Raw genomic sequence first — 16,787 nt, forward strand, 5'->3', positions numbered from 1 at the left:
TCCTCCAGATCATTAATAAAGATATTAAACAAAACCGGCCCCAGGACCGACCCTTGGGGCACTCCGCTTGAAACCGGCTGCCAACTAGACATGGAGCCATTGATCACTACTCGTTGAGCCCGACGATCTAGCCAGCTTTCTATCCACCTTACAGTCCATTCATCCAGCCCATACTTCTTTAACTTGGTGGCAAGAATGCTTGGATGCTGCAGGTATTAGTCTCACTTCACTGTACTCCACGTTGCACAATGCAAACATTTGCTATTGCTTTATAACTCATCAGACAGGAAAGAAGACTTCTCCAATGCAAATGCTGGCTTCCTCCAGAAGATGTTAGGTCCTGCCCAATGAGGCACCCTTGGAAACCAAATGAGCCATTGTGAGACATCAAAAGAACAAAGACTTGAATTGCACTCACCACCTCCAAGAAGAGGCGACCTGGGTCATGAATTCATCCCATCTGCTAGGGCTCTGGGGAGAAGGGGATAAAGATCCCAGACAAGATGAAACTGGGTTCTTTCTGCTGCTTGGACTCGAAAGGGGCAAGAATCACTAAGCATAAGCAAAAGTCCCCAGCTGTTTCGCCTGGGTTAGCCCTGAAGGACATATGGAGTTTGCTTATCATAGAAGTTTCTGTTATCTTTTGGAATCTAAAACTGTAACTTATTTGTGTGTGTACATTACCTGCTTTAACCTTGTAGATAACTCTCATGTCCTTTTCCTAGTTGTTAACGCTTTAGTTAGTTTATTACAGGACTCGCTACAAGTGTTGTCTTTGGTGAAAGACCTAGGGTACAACTGACCTGGGGTGAGTGACTGGTTCTTGGGACTGAGAATATCCTGAATATTGTTGTGATTGTTGGTGTAAGGGACCATCTATCCCAGAGGCAGGCTTGCCTGGGGTGGTAAGATAGACTGGAATGCCCCAGGGGACCGTTTGTGACTCCATGGTAAGGCTGTTATAGTGCTTATGGAGTTCACACATGTTATCTAATTATAGTACATATAACCAACGTGGGCTTTGTGCCCTGTTTCCTCACAGTCTCCCCTGAGGTTGGCACCCATAGTGTGATACATGCTACAGTCTGCATAAAAGCTCAAGGCACAATAAAGTATAGGAATATGCTTTGGTCCCATCAGGCTTGAGCTGAAGGATTTTCCCCGCCCCCCAGGTTTGTCTTTCTGTAATCACAAATCCCTCTGCTGTGAACCCATTTCTTACCCTTGTGGATTTGAGCAGTTTGTGGCGGTTGCTTAGAAGCTTATTAGTTATTCTGACATTCTCAGTCAGCTGGTTCCTCCTGACCAGGAATCAGTAGATTCAGGGCAGCTTGTCTTCTGATTGACATCTGAACTTTGCAGATTATAAAGTCACTCTCTGTGAGCCAGACTGCGACACCCTTACTCTCACTGATGAGCAGCTACTTGTATTGAAATTAATGGCTCTGCTTCTCGGAGTAACTACTGACAGACCATCCATGGCATTCGACACCTAAGTGCCTAAATCCCATTTGAAAATGAGATGGAGGCGCCTCAGTCAGTTAGGCATTGCAGAACTGAGCTCAGCAGCACTTAAATACCTTTAAACATCTGGGCCTTAATCTCTCTGTGCCTCATTTCCCAGCTGCAAAGTGGGGGATAATAGCACTGCCCTACCTCACAGGGGTGTCGTGAGGACAATACATCAAAGACTGTGAGGTGTTCAACTGCTATGGGAATGGTGGGGCCAGGTAAGTCCCTAAAGCAGACAGAGAGATCTTGTGATAATAAGTAACAGAGCTTGGAGAATAATCTTTTCTGCAAATAGCCATTCAGATTTGTTAATGGCCATGTGCATATTCATAGTGGTGTTCCCTTTTCCTGGCATGAATTGCTAAGAAAAATGAATCCCCTAAATACCGGAAGTGCTTCTGTGCTGTTATCAATCAGGGAATTGAAGCAATACCATGTGACTTATCTGACCAATCGTGGCTGTGGAACTCAGGTGGGTGTTACAATGCTCCCCAGGTGATATTTACCAAATACATTCCAATAACCCATGCATTTGAGAACATGGCAATCGGCTCTCAGATATTGTGTGACTAGAAAAGAGCAGCTGCAGTCAGCAGATGAATTCTTCTCTGTGAACTGTTTATTCAGCTCTAGTAATAATAAATCATGCTGCATGTTTGCTGTGCTGTCACCTAAGAGATACATCTCTCCCACATACACAGTATCCTGGGGTTTCAAGTACCTTGAGAGTTGGTCTAGGAATCTGCTACTCTGAAATCTAGGAATCTGGGGGCTCTGTTCTCTGGCCCTTGTGAGCTATAACAGCTGTCCATTCACATTTCATCTTTGTTTCCATTTCCAAATAATTTCCCCACCACAGTCTTCATTACTGAATTGTGTAGTTCTTTTGTACTGTACATATTGGTCACATAAGAAAGTCCAGAATCAGAACTTTGTTGTACAGAGTTTAAGACAGGGGTGAGCAAACTTTTTGGCCCGAGGGCCACATCTGGGTGGGGAAATTGCATGCAGGGCCATGAATGTAGGGCTGGGGCAGGGAGTTGGGTTGCAGGAGGGAGTGCGGGGTGTGGGATGGGGTTCGGTGTGCAGGAAGGGGCTCAGGGCAAGGGGTTGAGGCAGAGGAGGGGTGCGGGATGTACAAGGGGGCTCAGGAAAGGGGATTGGGGTGCAGGAGGGGACTCATGGCAGTGGTGCAGGGAGGGGTGCAGAGTGCGGGGCGCTCAGGGCAGGGGGTTGGGGTGCAGGAGGGGTGCGGGTTGCGGCACGGGGCTCAGGTCAGGGGGTTGGGGAGAAGAAGGGGTACGGGGTGTGGCGGGGGAGCTCAGGGCATGGGGTTGGGGTGCAGGAAGGGTGCGGGGTGCGGAGGGGGTTGGGGTGCTGGCAGGGGATTCAGGGCAGGGAGTTGGAGTGCAGGGAGGAGTGTGGAGTGCGGGAGGGGGCTCAGGGCTGGGGTGTGGGGTGAGGCAGGGGGCTCAGGGCAGGGGGTTGGAGTGCAGGAGGGGTGCAGGATGTGGCAGGGGGCCCAGGGCAGGGGGTTGGGGTGGGGAGTGCAGAAGGGTTTCAGGGTGTAGTGTGCGGGCTCCGGCCCGGCGCCGCTTACCTGGAGTGGCTCTGGGGTGGCAGCGGTGCTCACCGGGCCCAGGGCAGGCTCCCTGCCTACCTGCCCTGGCCCCACGCCGCTCTGGGAAGTGGCCGGCACCTCATCCCTGCAGCCCCTGGGAGAGGAGGGGCAGAGGGCTCCGCACGCTGCCCTTGCCTGTGGATACCTCCCCCGAAGCTCCCATTGGCCGCAGTTCCCCATTCCCGGTCAATGGGAGCTTCGGGGGAGGTACCCACAGACAAGGGCAGCGCGCAGAGTCCTCTGCCCCCCCTCCCCCAGGGGCTGCAGGGACGTGGTGCCGGCCGCTTCTGGGAGCGGCGTGTGACCTGCGGTGCCCCGGGGGTGGCAATCCCATAGGCCGGATCCAAAGCCCTGAGGGGACGGATCCGGCCTGCAGGCCGTAGTTTGCCCACCCGTGGTTTAAGGGCAGAATGGACCATTAGATCATCTCGCCTGACTTTCTGCATTGTACAGGCCATTACATGTCACCCCATCTCCCCTATATTGAACTCAATGACTTCAGGTAAAAGAAAGCTCACCAGTCCCCAGGAAACTAAGCTATTGTGTACCACAGGCAGAGAACAGAAGAGACTTTGCATCCAAACCTCATCAGATTACTACTGAATGGGGTTTCAATCTGAATCCTTCCCGGTGAACTTGCTTCCATAGGGCTGGTTCAGGGTGGAATCCAAAACCAGAAGGAGGCTATTTTTCAGTTTAATTTTCAAATAGAGGAGAAATCATGTGGAAATCTCTCAAGAACAGCCCGCCTTGAGGGATATTTGCCAACATCCTGAATGGCCATCTCATGAGATCAGAAGACTTGGCAAGACTTCATCCATTTGGGACTAGAATTGTATGTGAACAATGAACAAGATTTTGGTGCTGCCCAATTGGAAGCCTAGACCTGATGCAGCGTTAGATCCTAAAGCAGAACCCTAAACCTTATGGAGATCCTGCTCAGGAGCTGAGTGCTGCCTCCCTCTCTCTAATTGGGATTTATAATGCCAGACTTGGAATAGAATGTGATCTGTTCATTTTGTGATATCAAATTCAATCTCCCTGTTAACATACCTGGTGCCAGCCGATGCTCTTGGCAAAAGCCTCTCACTGAAGATTTATCACGTTTAATTGGGGTCAGATGCTTAACCTTGGTGATTCTTGCCCACATGCATTAGGCTGAATTAACCGCCAACTCTGGGCACCGGGGAGAACTATTGGCAGCGCCGGCTTGGAAGATGTCTCACTTTGTCCTGGAGTAGTGAGCAGAGACCATGTATTGGGGTCAGGTGGGCATGTCTCACGTGATTGATTTCCACTCCGTGTGGGGACAGCGGGGGCACTGCTTGTCTTCAGCACTTCTTGCCTATTACTTCTGTGTTTTTAGTAGCATGAAATATTCATTTGGGAGAGATGGCTCCTGCGCCTATGATTTTCACCTAGAACAAACAGGACACTGGGTGGTATTTTAGAAGTGCATCAACTGGCTGCCGTATCCAAGGACAAGCGGTGACTTTCATTGATGATCTGCTTGTATTTGATCACGTTCCTTTTCATCTCTGCTGCAGCCTCAAATGTGTCTTCCAGAAACCACAACAGAGGAACTTTAAGTTCAGGCAAGATCAAGGTTGAGGAAATGAAATATCAAGGACATACACTGAATCACTGAGTCCCAAACTGATGGATAAGCCATTGCTCAGTAGGCCCTTCTGAAGGCCAGAATAGAGATTTATGGGTATGATCACATGGGGGGTGGGGGGAGAAGCAAACCCCTGCAATGCTGCATAGTTGTGCCAGGCATGGTGCATCTGGTACGTTCACCTGGGTTAGGCTGGTTTCCCTGGTAACGTGTTGGATCTTGCTGCCATCTTACCCAGGATCATCAGAAGGGAGTCTCTTCTCCACAAGCTGGGTGTTGTTAGCAGTTTTATGTTACATGGTCCCAGGCACATCACTATGGGCATGCTGTGCTGTGGCCATTTGACCATTGTTAGGAAGGGGTTGTCTGGTCTGTGAATTGTGTGCATGAGCGACAGGAAGGGAGGGAGGTGGGCAAGGATCCTCCATGGGAAACATTTAAAGATCCTAACAGATTCCTTCCCATTGTTCCACCTCTAAATACTGGTAATTCACGGTCTGCCGGGGACTAGGGACGGGGTTAGCTGCTGTGGGTTTAGGTGAGCTTTGGGTAATAGGCTTAGTAATTTAGTGTAGGGTCAGATAAAGTCAGAGGCAGCATGTTTCAGTGGATAGATCCCCAGATTAGGAATCAGGAAACCTATTCCCAGCTCTGCCACTGAACTTTGCTATGAATTTGGGCATATTCATCTGTCTGTGCCTCTTTCTCCTCCCGTCCTTTGTCTGTCATGCCTGAGTAGGCTGTAAGCTCTTCAGGACGCAGCCTGTCTGATCAGACAGCGGCTAGTTCAATGGGGCGCTAATCTCATTTGGGGCCTATAGGTGCTACCATAGTACAAATCATTTTTATTTGGCCCGGGCTGACATATGATGGCTGGATTTGGGATAGGTTCATTTGACTGGTGGGAAATTAATTAGATCAGACTGAGGGTAAAGTTTTCCAAAGAGCTTAAGTACCATTTTCATAAGTGGCCTGGGAATTTAGGCTCCTAGGGGTGTGTCTACACTGCCATGTAAGCCCAGGGTTAGTAGAACTTGAGTTTGCAGCCCCTGGGTGTGTTAATCTAGGACCTGTGCATCTACACTCATTTATAACCCCAGGTTAGGAATTCTTGAACCCTAGGTCCCAACCTGGGACTCCAGCATCTGCACTGCATTAGGCAAGCCTGAGTCCAACCACCCCTATCCCAGACTTCCCACCGCCTTCCCAAAACATGGCCACTCTAGCCCTTTGTTCGTAGTGAAGTGTGGGAAAACTTGACTAGCCACCAAACTTGACAGTCCAGAGGACAAAGAAAGCCAGCTCTTGGGATTGTGGAATGCTTTTGGTGGACTTCCACAGCATGAGTCCAGTGTGGCTGCATCTACACTGCAAAGCAATAGGGCTTGAGCCCTGGGTCCTGGCTTGACTCAGGCTTGGACCCTTGACCCTCATGGGGTACTGGGAACCTGAGTCTGAACCCTGGGCTAGCGTGATTTGTGTGTAGACAGAAGGGGGTTTAGACTTAAGCCTGAGTTTGAACCCTGGGTTTATATTGCAGTGGAGACATACCCAAGTCTCATTGAAAGTCAATTGGACTTAGAGTCGTAAATCACAGAATTCCTTCAGCCCAGGAATTACCCCCAGCAGTGAACAATTTCATACCAAACTTTTCTGAACAGCTGGTTAAAATTTTTCACAGAAAAGGTTATTTTTGTCCAAAAATGGCCTTTTTTCCCCCAAAGAATTTTGAAAGTTTTTATGAAAATTTTTGAGATAATCCAAAGTTTCCATTTTTGTGACTTTTTTTGGTGATATTTTGACAAAACTTTTTACTGCATTCATTTTCCATTTTTTGGACCAGCTCTGAATGAAGTGGTCCGGTAACATCGTAGAGATGTTCAAAGGAAGAAAACAGGATGGCATTGGGAACAGTGTGGGGGTGCACTAAATACAGTCAATGGCGCCTTCATCAAGGTGATACAAGGGTTTTACGCTCCATCTCAGACCTCTTGTACAGCCTCTACCCACACTAGGGAGTGAATGCACCTGGAGCAGGGCCAGCAGCTCATCAGTGTGAATAGGGGTTGCACAATCAGGACCCTGGTTTAGGATTAGGTGCAAAACAGCATACAAGGGGCTGGGTTAGTGGCAACCCATTGTAATGCCACATGGGGGAAGCTCAGCTTGTGTCCTGGACTCCCTAAAGCAGCGGTTCTCAACCAGGGGGCCACGAGCAGGTTTCAGGGGGTGGTCGGCGTTAGATGCACTGGGGACAAGGGCAGAAAGCCAAAGCCCGAGTCCCACTGTGCAGGGCTGGCCCCCCTGTGGCACAGGGCCCCAGGTAATTGCCCTGCTTGCTACCCCCTAATGCCAGCCCTGGCTTTTATATGCAGAAAGCCAGTTGTTGTGGCACAGCTGGGCCGTGGAGTTTTTATAGCATGTTCGGAGGGGGCTTCAAAAGAAAAAGGTTGAGAAGCCCTGCCCTAGAGCGCTCAGGACTTGGGAAAGTAGCAAAGGCAGGGAGTCACGTCTCCCGCTAGTAGTACCTGGCCAGTAGTACCTGGCTGCTACCTGCAATGGTATTGCTAAGCTACGGCATTGAGGGTGCAGTGCCCCTCTCCAGCCATCCGGTCTCTGACATGATGCAGTGGGTTTGGGGGCACTGGGTGTGTAAGCAAGGGCTGAATGAGCTCTCCCCCTGACAGCTAGTGATGGGGCGGGTTGTGGGGAAGACTTCAGGGCCAGACTGTATTTCCATGAACACACCTACTCTGCCTAGGTATCCAGCAGACAGAGCTTTGCTGCCCAAGTGATCTGTTCTGGCTGGTGCTGGGTCACAAATCACTTTAGTGCTGAATGCAGGGGTAATGACATCTTTATTGTATGAGTAGAGGGCATCAGAACTGTATTCAGCCTGTCCTGAGAGTATTCAGCCTGTCCACTGAACTGCACTCGCTGTGCAGGGAGTTCAGATGCCAGATCCCAGTGGACGGGAGAGAGGCTGGGGACAGGTGTTCTGCCCTGTAGTGTGGGCTCTGCCTGAGTCATAGGCACCATGTGACTTGCCCCCTCCACTGCTTAAAGACAGAGCTGATTAGTCCAATGAGAGTCTTTTGTTAAGTGATGACTAGAGCTGAAATCCCTGATAATCAGGTCTAAGTGCTGAAGCCTTGGGTCTGCTGCAGGACAGTGTTTCTGTGGAAGAGACAGCCCAGCCTGCACTAGCAGTGAGGCTCCCTCACTGAGAGCTGAATTCACCTGCACGTCCACCAATGTTATATATGCCATCATGTGCCAGCAATGCCCCTCTGCCATGTACATTGGCCAAACTGGACAGTCACTACGCAAGAGGATAAATGGACACAAGTCAGATATCAGGAATGGCAATATACAAAAACCTGTAGGAGAACACTTCAACCTCCCTGGCCACACAACAGCAGGTGTAAAGGTAGCCATCTTACAGCAAAAAAACTTCAGGACCAGACTCCAAAGAGAAACTGCTGAGCTCCAGTTCATTTGCAAATTTGACACCATCAGATCAGGATTAAACAAAGACTGTGAATGGCTATCCAACTACAGAAGCAGTTTCTCCTCCCTTGGTGTTCACACCTCAACTGCTAGCAGAGCACCTCACCCCCCCTGATTGAACTAACCTCGTTATCTCCATACTGATTTATACCTGCCTCTAGAAATTTCCATTACTTGCGTCTGATGAAGTGGGCATTCACCCACGAAAGCTTATGCTCCAATACTTCTGTTAGTCTTAAAGGTGCCACAGGACCCTCTGTTGCTTTTTACAGATTCAGACTAACACGGCTACCCCTCTGATCCTTGAATTCCTGGGTGGAACCTCAGGAGACTGACTCACAGAGGTCACAGCAGAGAGGCCAGTGGCAGCAGAAGGTGACGGTGCAGGGCCATCAGCGATGGAGCAGATGACGTTCTGGTGGAGTGAGTGGTGGTACGACGAACGACAGCAGCGGAGTGAACAATGGTGCAGTGGCAGCAGCGGGCTGTGACACAGGGTGAGTGGCGGCAACTCTGGGCCACTTGCAGTAGCAGCAGCGGAGGCATTGCTTGACATTTCTCCACCCACAAACTCCCGTGAATGCACCTCTGAACTCTGGGTCTCTGCTGACCAAGGACAGCAGCTGCAAGTGGGCGGTGGGGGAGGGAGAGGGGGAGGGGGAGGGGAGCGGCTTGTTAAAGGGAAATTTGTTTGTTGGACTTTCACACCACAAGGTGAGAAACGGAGGCAAAGGACACTGCCCCATGTACTCTAAACACATGGTCAGATGTGTGTGAATCACAGTGGTGGGGTTTTCCTAAATTAATGCCAGGTTCCTTTCCCCTTTTTATTACAAGTTTTCTCTGCTATACACAGACTCAATGCTTGCGAGAGGAACCCAGGATGGCATTTAATTTGAGCAGATTGCTGGGTGGGGGCTCAAGCCAGTTCTATGTTGTACTGTTAAGAGGGACCCCTGGATATTTAATCCGGCCCTTGTTGTTGCCGACTCCACCCGGCAGATGGTTACATGTGGTGCCAGCTTGATGTGGGGAAAACCCAGAAAATTACATAGAATATGGCCCGAAGGGAAAGTAGCTCAGTAAAGCAGTTCCCAATATGCTGAAAACTTTAGCAAGCAAGTAAACAAAGGGCCTGCCCAGTATTAAACATTGTGATGTTTCTACTTCCGCCTGTAACTAGAATGTCTCTCTCTAACCACCCAGCTAGCTATCTGAGTTGTGTCCAAACAACACCCTTTTTTTCACAATACCACCATGTGCCACCATTCTGGAAACATCTGGCACGCTATCCCATAGTGCCCCAGGTAGGGATAGAGTTCTGGGGGGACCTGTACACAGAGTGACACCAGCAACACATGGTGCAATGCATTCTGGGATGTCCCACTGTGCAAAATGCTGGGAGAAAGGAGGCCCAGTTATACTGGCATAGTTGTAGTATCCCATATACAGTGCAGAATAACACTGCTACACCCTGATTCCAGGGAGACAATCATGGGCCAATCTAGGCTGCTGGGGAAAGTAAAGCTCTGAGCTGTTGTAGGTACCGACCAAGTATTAACCCTGTTGGGTGAGGACACAAACCAGGTTTGCAGCCATGTCACTATAGCATAGAGGGAGCCGAAGATAGAGAAGAACCAGAAGAATCGTCTTGACTGCCAGAAGATACCATTGTGGTGGTAGCAGTATAAAATCCTAGATGGATGGATGGCTAGACAGAGGTTCTACCAGGATTTTATGATGGAAATAGAAACATGGCAACATTCATGAGTCTTTCTAAAAAATCTGTTTTAGCTCAACCACAAGCTATTGAATCACTGGGCGAGTTCTCTGGCCTATGTCATACCGGAGGTCAGACTAGATGATCACAATGGTCCCTTCTGATTTTAAAATCTCTGAATCTCTGAAACAGTTTGTGCTGCATCTTTCATCGGTGCTGTATTTGAGAAGGCTTCACAGTCACAAAAGTGATAAAAAAGCAGAGAGGAAAAATATTAAGCAGAAGAGGCAAGGGAGGGACTGTACATAACCCACTGGTGTGTTAAGTTCTACCAGATTCATATTTTTGTAAAGCAACAGGACAGATACAGAGCCGACTCCTGCAGTTACACCCATACCATATAAAGCAGGGGTTCTCAAACTGGGGGTCGTGACCCCTCAGGGGGTCATGAGGTTATTACGTGGGGGGTCGCAAGCTGTCAGCCTCCACCCCAAAACCCGCTTTGCCTCCAGCATTTATAATGGTGTTAAATATATTTAAAAGTGTTTTTAATTTATAAGGGGGGTCGCACTTAGAGACTTGCTGTGTGAAAGGGGTCACCAGTACAAAAGTTTGAGAACCACTGGTATAAAGGGTGAGAGAAATGCAAGAGGCAGCCACACTTCCCCAACGCACCACTGTCTGAAAGGATAAGGCCGTCGCTGCACAAATACGCAGGCTAGTCACCAATCTGTCAGAGAGCAAGCAGCAACCTGCTGCAGTCATGTCAGAGACAGACAGCAATGAAGCACGGACAGTGATGGGAGACAGGCAGTCTGGAAATACCAGCCCAGCTTAGCTTGTGGGCAGGGTGGCGCTCCAAGGAGGACCCAAAGGGGAGCAAAGTAGGGGTGTCAACTGAACTTTTTCACACCTCTGTAAAAGATCGAGAAGTTCTGGATTAGTCCTGGTTGCTGGGAGTGGCGTGGGTCAGTTTCAGGACTGGCTCCAGGGTTTTTGCCGCCCCAAGCGGCGGGAAATTTTTCTTTTTTAAAGCCGCGATCGCAATTGCAATCGGCAGCACTCCGGCGGCAGCTCCACCGCGCCGCTTTCTTCTTCGGCAGGAATTCGGTGGCAGGTGCTTCCCTCTGAGAGGGACCCACCGCTGAATTGCCACCAAACAGCCCGATGTGCCGCCCCTTCCCCTTGGTCGCCCCAAGCACCTGCTTGCTGGGCTGGTGCCTGGAGCCGGCCCTGGTCAGTTTTAATGGGTTCCTGCATAACATATGCAATGGCTACTGGCAAAAACTGGCTATGGGGAGTGGAAGGAGACCCTTTGTCATGAGAGTTTGAACTGGCACAGACCCCAAGAGCTAGAAAGTGATCAGTTCTGCAAGGTCACAGGTAGGGAGATATAGGGAGGCAATGTCTTGTATAGTCCGAAAACCCACAAGAGAAACAGTGCTGTCTAGTGAATAGGGCATTATTCTATGATGAAGGAGACATGGTATTTATTGCTGGCTCTGCTACTGACTGGCTCTGTGACTTTGGTCAGGTTGCTTCCCCTTTCAGTGCCTCTCACCTGTTGTCCGTCTTATCTGTTGAGATGGGAAGATTTTGGAGGCCAAGACAATGTCTCGCTAAGTGTTTGTGCAGTGCCTAGCACGATGAAGCCTGTAAGTGATACTCTAATACAAATAAACAATAGTAATAGGTCAGTGGTTGGGTCAGAAAACAATGCAGAGTGCTAGAGAACTGTGCGGGAAGTGAGATTGGGCAGGAAGGATCCCAGCAGCTGTCCCTGGCACAGAAAATGCTCTTGTAAGAAAATGCGGTTCAGCGTGTCCAGTGCTGATGGGCAGGTTCTGGTTCAGGGCAGGAAGCATGTCTGTACAGCCTGTGGTTGGCATTATGTAAATATATCATTGTTAGCAGTGGCAGGTGGCTCAGCCTAAAGAGCCTTTTCCAGTGCAACAGCACGTGCAGGAAATACCCAAGCCCAACTACCAGGGATCACCCAGCCCAAAAGGGAAGGCAGCATTTTGACAGATCTGCAGGAATAAGTCCGCACTGAAATACAGGTGACTGTTCATGTACTGAGTCACTCTGATGGCAAATGGAAACTGGCAAACACCCCTCATTCATTCCTCTCCACAGGGCAGGCTCTGGCTTTTTTGCTGCCCCAAGCAAAAAAAAAAAACCCGGGCGGGGGGGGCAGGGGGGGGGGGGGGGGGGGGGGGGGGAGAGAGAAGTGGGGTGGCCAGGGCTTCCTTCAGCTGTGCGCTCGCCACGTGGCCCCTCCCACCATGCCACCTGCCGGGAGGGCTCCACGCCGCTCCGGTCGGCGGGCAGGGAAGGATGCGGGTTGCCCTGCCGGGCTTGCTGCAGACCTGGCACCGGCTGGGGCAGACGGAGTGCGCAGCCCGCTCCCAGCAGGGCGCTCCCCTCCTCCGCGCCGCCGCCCCCTATAGGGTGGCCGGAGCGGCAAACCAAAAAAAAAAAAAACCTGCGGGGCGGCCGAAGTGGCGAAGCAAAAAAAAAAGGATTGGAGGGAAGCCGCCCCTTAGAATCACGAGTTTGCTTGGCTGGTGCCTGGAGACGGCCCTGCCTCTCCAGCTGAAAAGTTGAGGAGAAGACACTAGGGTTGCCAGGTGTCTGGTTTTCGACCGTAACGCCCGGTTGAAAAGGGACCCTGGTGGCTCCAGTCAGCACCGCCGACTGATCCATTAAAAGTCCAGTCGGCGGTGCTGCGGGTCTGAGGCAGGCTAGTCCCTACCGGTCCTGGCACTGTGCCGCGCCCCGGAAGTGGCCAGCAGGTCCGGCTCCTATGCGGGAGGGCCAAGGACGCTCCGCGTGCTGCCCCTGCCCCGAGCACCAGCTCCACACTCCCATTGGCTGGGAACTGCGGCCAATGGGAGCTGGGGGAGGGGCGATGCCTGTGGGTGAGAACAGCGCACAGAGCCTCCCCCTCCCCCCCCCCGGCCTAGGAGCCGGACCCGACAGGCAGGGAGCCTGCCTTAGCCTCGCTGCGCTGCTGACTTGAGCTGCCCAAGGTAAGCCTGCGCCCCAACCCTGAGCCCCAGCACTGAGCCCCCCCAATCCTGGAGCCCCCTCCTGCACCCCAAGCCCCTCATCTCCAGCCCCACCCCAGAGCCCTCACCCCCGAACCTCAAATCTCTGCCCCAGCCCTGAGCCCCCTCCCACACCCTGAACCCCTCATCTCCAGCCCCACCCCAGAGCCCGCACCCCCAGCCCAGAGCCTATACCGCCTCCTGCACCCCAACCCCCTGCCTCAACCCACATCCCCCTCCCACATTCCGAATCTCTCAGCCCCACCCCCCAGCCTGGACCCCCCTCCTTCACCCCAAACCCCTCATCCCCAGCCCCACCCCAGAGCCCGCACCCCGAGCCCAGAGCCCATACCCGCTCCCACACCCCAACCCCCTGCCTCAACCCACAGCCCTTCCCACATTCCAAATCATTCAGCTCCACCCCCCAGCCTGGAGCTCTCACCCCCTCCTGTACCCCAACTCCCTGCCCCCGCCCCACTGAAGAGCCCATAACCCCAGACAGAGCCCTCACCTCCTCCTGCACCCCAACTCCCTGCCCCAGCCCGGAGCCCCCTCCTGCACCCTGAACCCCTCATTTCTGGCCCCACCCCAGAGCCTGCACCCGCAGTTGGAGCCCTCACCCAAACCCCTTCCCCAGACCAGTGAAAGTGAGTGAGGGTGGGGAAGAGCGAGCCACCAAGGGAGGGGGGATGTAGTGAGCAGGGGGCGGGGCCTTAGGGAAGGGGCGGGGCAGGGTGTTCGGTTTTGTGCGATTAGAAAGTTGGCAACCCTAGAAAACTCTCAGGTGCTCCAGACAACAGTTGCTGGCAACACGGGAAGACGTGAAAGCACAAAAGCAAGGCTATTGTGTTTCAGAGCACTGAGAAATGCAGTAGGGATGATGAAGAGTCTACAGCCGTGGCCGTCACGGCATCTGTACGTGTTCTGAGCAGGGTCACACCGCATGGAAGTAAGCCTGGCGTTGGCCATCCATGCCTTAGCTACACTACGGCTGCCACCAGGGGAGCTGCCCAAAGCTAGCAAACATGGGGAATTGTAGGGAAAAGAGGTTACTGTAGTCACACAACCTAAAGGAAATGACTGTGGGCTCACGACACCGGGGCAATTAATAGACAGCGTCTGTGGGAACTAGGAAGCTGTTGCAGTCAGCATGGGACAGCATTGTCTTGTCACAGTGCCCAAGAGAGAGCTGGGCCTCCCTGCAGTGCCCATGAGACAGCAGTGCCCGTTGGAGAGTCAGACCTCCCTGCCAGTGCCCATCTAAGAACAGAGACTGTCAGAGAGTCAGGCCTCCCTGCAGTGCCTGTCAGAGCAGTGCCCATCGGTGAGCAGTGTCTCCCTGCAGTGCCCATAAGAGAGCAGTGCCCGTCGGAGAGCAGCACCTCGCTAGTCAGTTGCAATCCTGGCTGCAGGCTCACCTATTAGAGGACAGCAGCATTGTCACTTTACATTAATTAATTGATAATTTATCATGCTTTTCTAGACAGAAAATGGTTCCTGTTCACATGGCTGTTTGTTTCCTGTCACATAGTCAATTCCCCAATCCAATACGCCGGTTGTACACTTATTTTATGAACCATACCTTAGGGTCTAATTAATGCAATTAATCAAACTTTTACTTAGGCAGGCATATCTTCATTTCTCCACTGACTGTCTGCTTGGACAGCTGGGTGTGTTGTCTGCATAGTATTCATCATCTTAAGCCATGACAATGCTCTGGAGTACACTGAGGAGTGTGGGGGGCAGGGGGGGAGACGGAGGCCTTCAGTGACTGAGCGACTGTGCTCAAATTTTACAACCAGATGCAGAGGGGCTGATTCTGTCCTTCCCCCCTCCCTCCGCCCCCTCCCCCCGCCCCACTCCGCATCAGGAGTAACTCCGCTGCGGTCAATGGAGTGATGCTGGGGTGGGTGAGGACAGAATCAGGGCCCCCGAGCTGCCTTCGCTCAGCAATGCGGCATGGAACTGCAAGGCCATGCAGAACACACATTCAGCAGCAGTCAGTGCAGTTCTCCATCTGCAGGAGGGAACCGCTAGCCAGCAGTCGGCTTGCACACACTGCCGCAGCAGGAATGGAACCTGTCCCTGCTGGCCACGGAAATGCGGCTTTGACACCTGCTGCTCAGGGGCTGGGAGAGGGGTCGAGCTGCATTCTCAGCCCCCTGGCAGCCAGAGCAGCAAGCCCAGCTCTGCTCTAAGAGACTTGGGCTAGCTGCTGTTCATTGCTCCATGGCTCTAAGGGCTAACAGGGGCCACTTGATAACATAGAGACCCAGGCAGGAGGATGGTGGGGACTGTGTGGGCAGCAGCTGAGGCTGCGTGGCTGTGGCAGCGGGGTGCTGCTGGTGGAGCCAAGCTCAAGGCTAGGGTGCAGGCCCAAGGCCCAGCCTGAGCATGTGGCCCTGGGTGCGGCTGCACTGGGAGGACTGGCTGGAGCCCAAAGTGCAGGAGGGCCCTGGGCAGGGCCTGAGGGGCTGATGCTGGGGCAATGTAATGCTGATGGAGGTGACTGTGCCTGGCCACAGTGATGGAGCAATTCCTAGTGAATTCCTGCCTCTCCGGAGCCAGCAGGAGAGGCCTGCCCCCATGGGCACGGGATGGGGGTGTGGAACTCACAGCTAGCAATAGGGGTTCCCTCCACACTGTGCTGCCCACTGGAGTCCCTGCTGAGGATGCCCCACCTCCCCCTGGAGCCCCCGCCGGGATGCCCTGCTGCCCTCAGAGTGCCCTTCACAATCCCAATTTGAAATTGGCACAGCGAATGGCACTGTCCTGGGGGCTGCTCAGCGAAGCAATGCTGTGAGTTGTCTCAGCAGAGCTGGCTGTGCCATCTCCCTCAGCTTTCCTCCAGTGGCACCCCATGCCTCCAGGTGGTGGGTCCCTCACTCTCATTGCTATCTCTTACCTTCCGACATTACATGGAAAAGTTCTAGAGATGAAATCTCCCTCTGAGAGTCGCCAGTGGGACACCCAGGGGGCGCTGAACTCATATATCCTGTTTCCGGAGCTGGCCCCTCCGGGGAGATGGAGTGGCCATTCCCAGAAAGGTGAGATCACCAGTACCCCCAAAACCACAATGCAAGCTGACCAGAAATGCTCATTTCAAGGATGGGTTCCCCAGCACCCCCAAGTCGGCAGCCATGTCCCCTCGGTAGGCCAGGCCTTCCTTGAGGCTGAGCAGTGTTGAGTGAGAGGCTGCTCTACCTTACTATCTCAGTGGTAAAGGATGCAGAGTCTACACCCAGTAGCGGGAGAGAGGAGCTACGGGAGAGGTGGAATGGTGTCATCAGCAGTGGCCGGTGGAGGGGGTGAGCATTGTCTTCTTGCCCCTTTGCTCACCCTTCAGGGAGGCATGGTTATCCTGCACCCACTGCAATGAGGCCATGTGCTCTGCCTTCGCCATACTACCGTACATTATCAGGACCGGTGGAGAGACTGGGCCATGACTAGGGTTGCCAATTGTCTAATCACACAAACCCAAACACCCTTGTCCCTTCCCCTGCCCCACTCCTTTTCTGAAGCCCCACCCTGATCCCTCCATCCCCCCTCCCTCAGTCGCTCGCTCTCCTCCACCCTCACGCACTTTCACCGGGGTGGGAAGGGGTGCAAGCTCTGGGCTGGGGCCAGTGGGTTTGGAGTGTGGGAGGGGGCTCTGGGCTGAGCCTGGGGCAAGGGGTTAGGGTACAGGAGGGGGTGCGGGCTCTGGGAGGGAGTTTGGGTGTAGCAGGGGGTTCAGGGCTGGGGCAGGGGGTTGGG

This window comes from Terrapene carolina, unplaced genomic scaffold (assembly GCF_002925995.2).
Source record: "Terrapene carolina triunguis isolate 2854851 unplaced genomic scaffold, T_m_triunguis-2.0 Scaffold838, whole genome shotgun sequence".
NCBI classification, from domain to species: domain Eukaryota; kingdom Metazoa; phylum Chordata; order Testudines; family Emydidae; genus Terrapene; species Terrapene triunguis.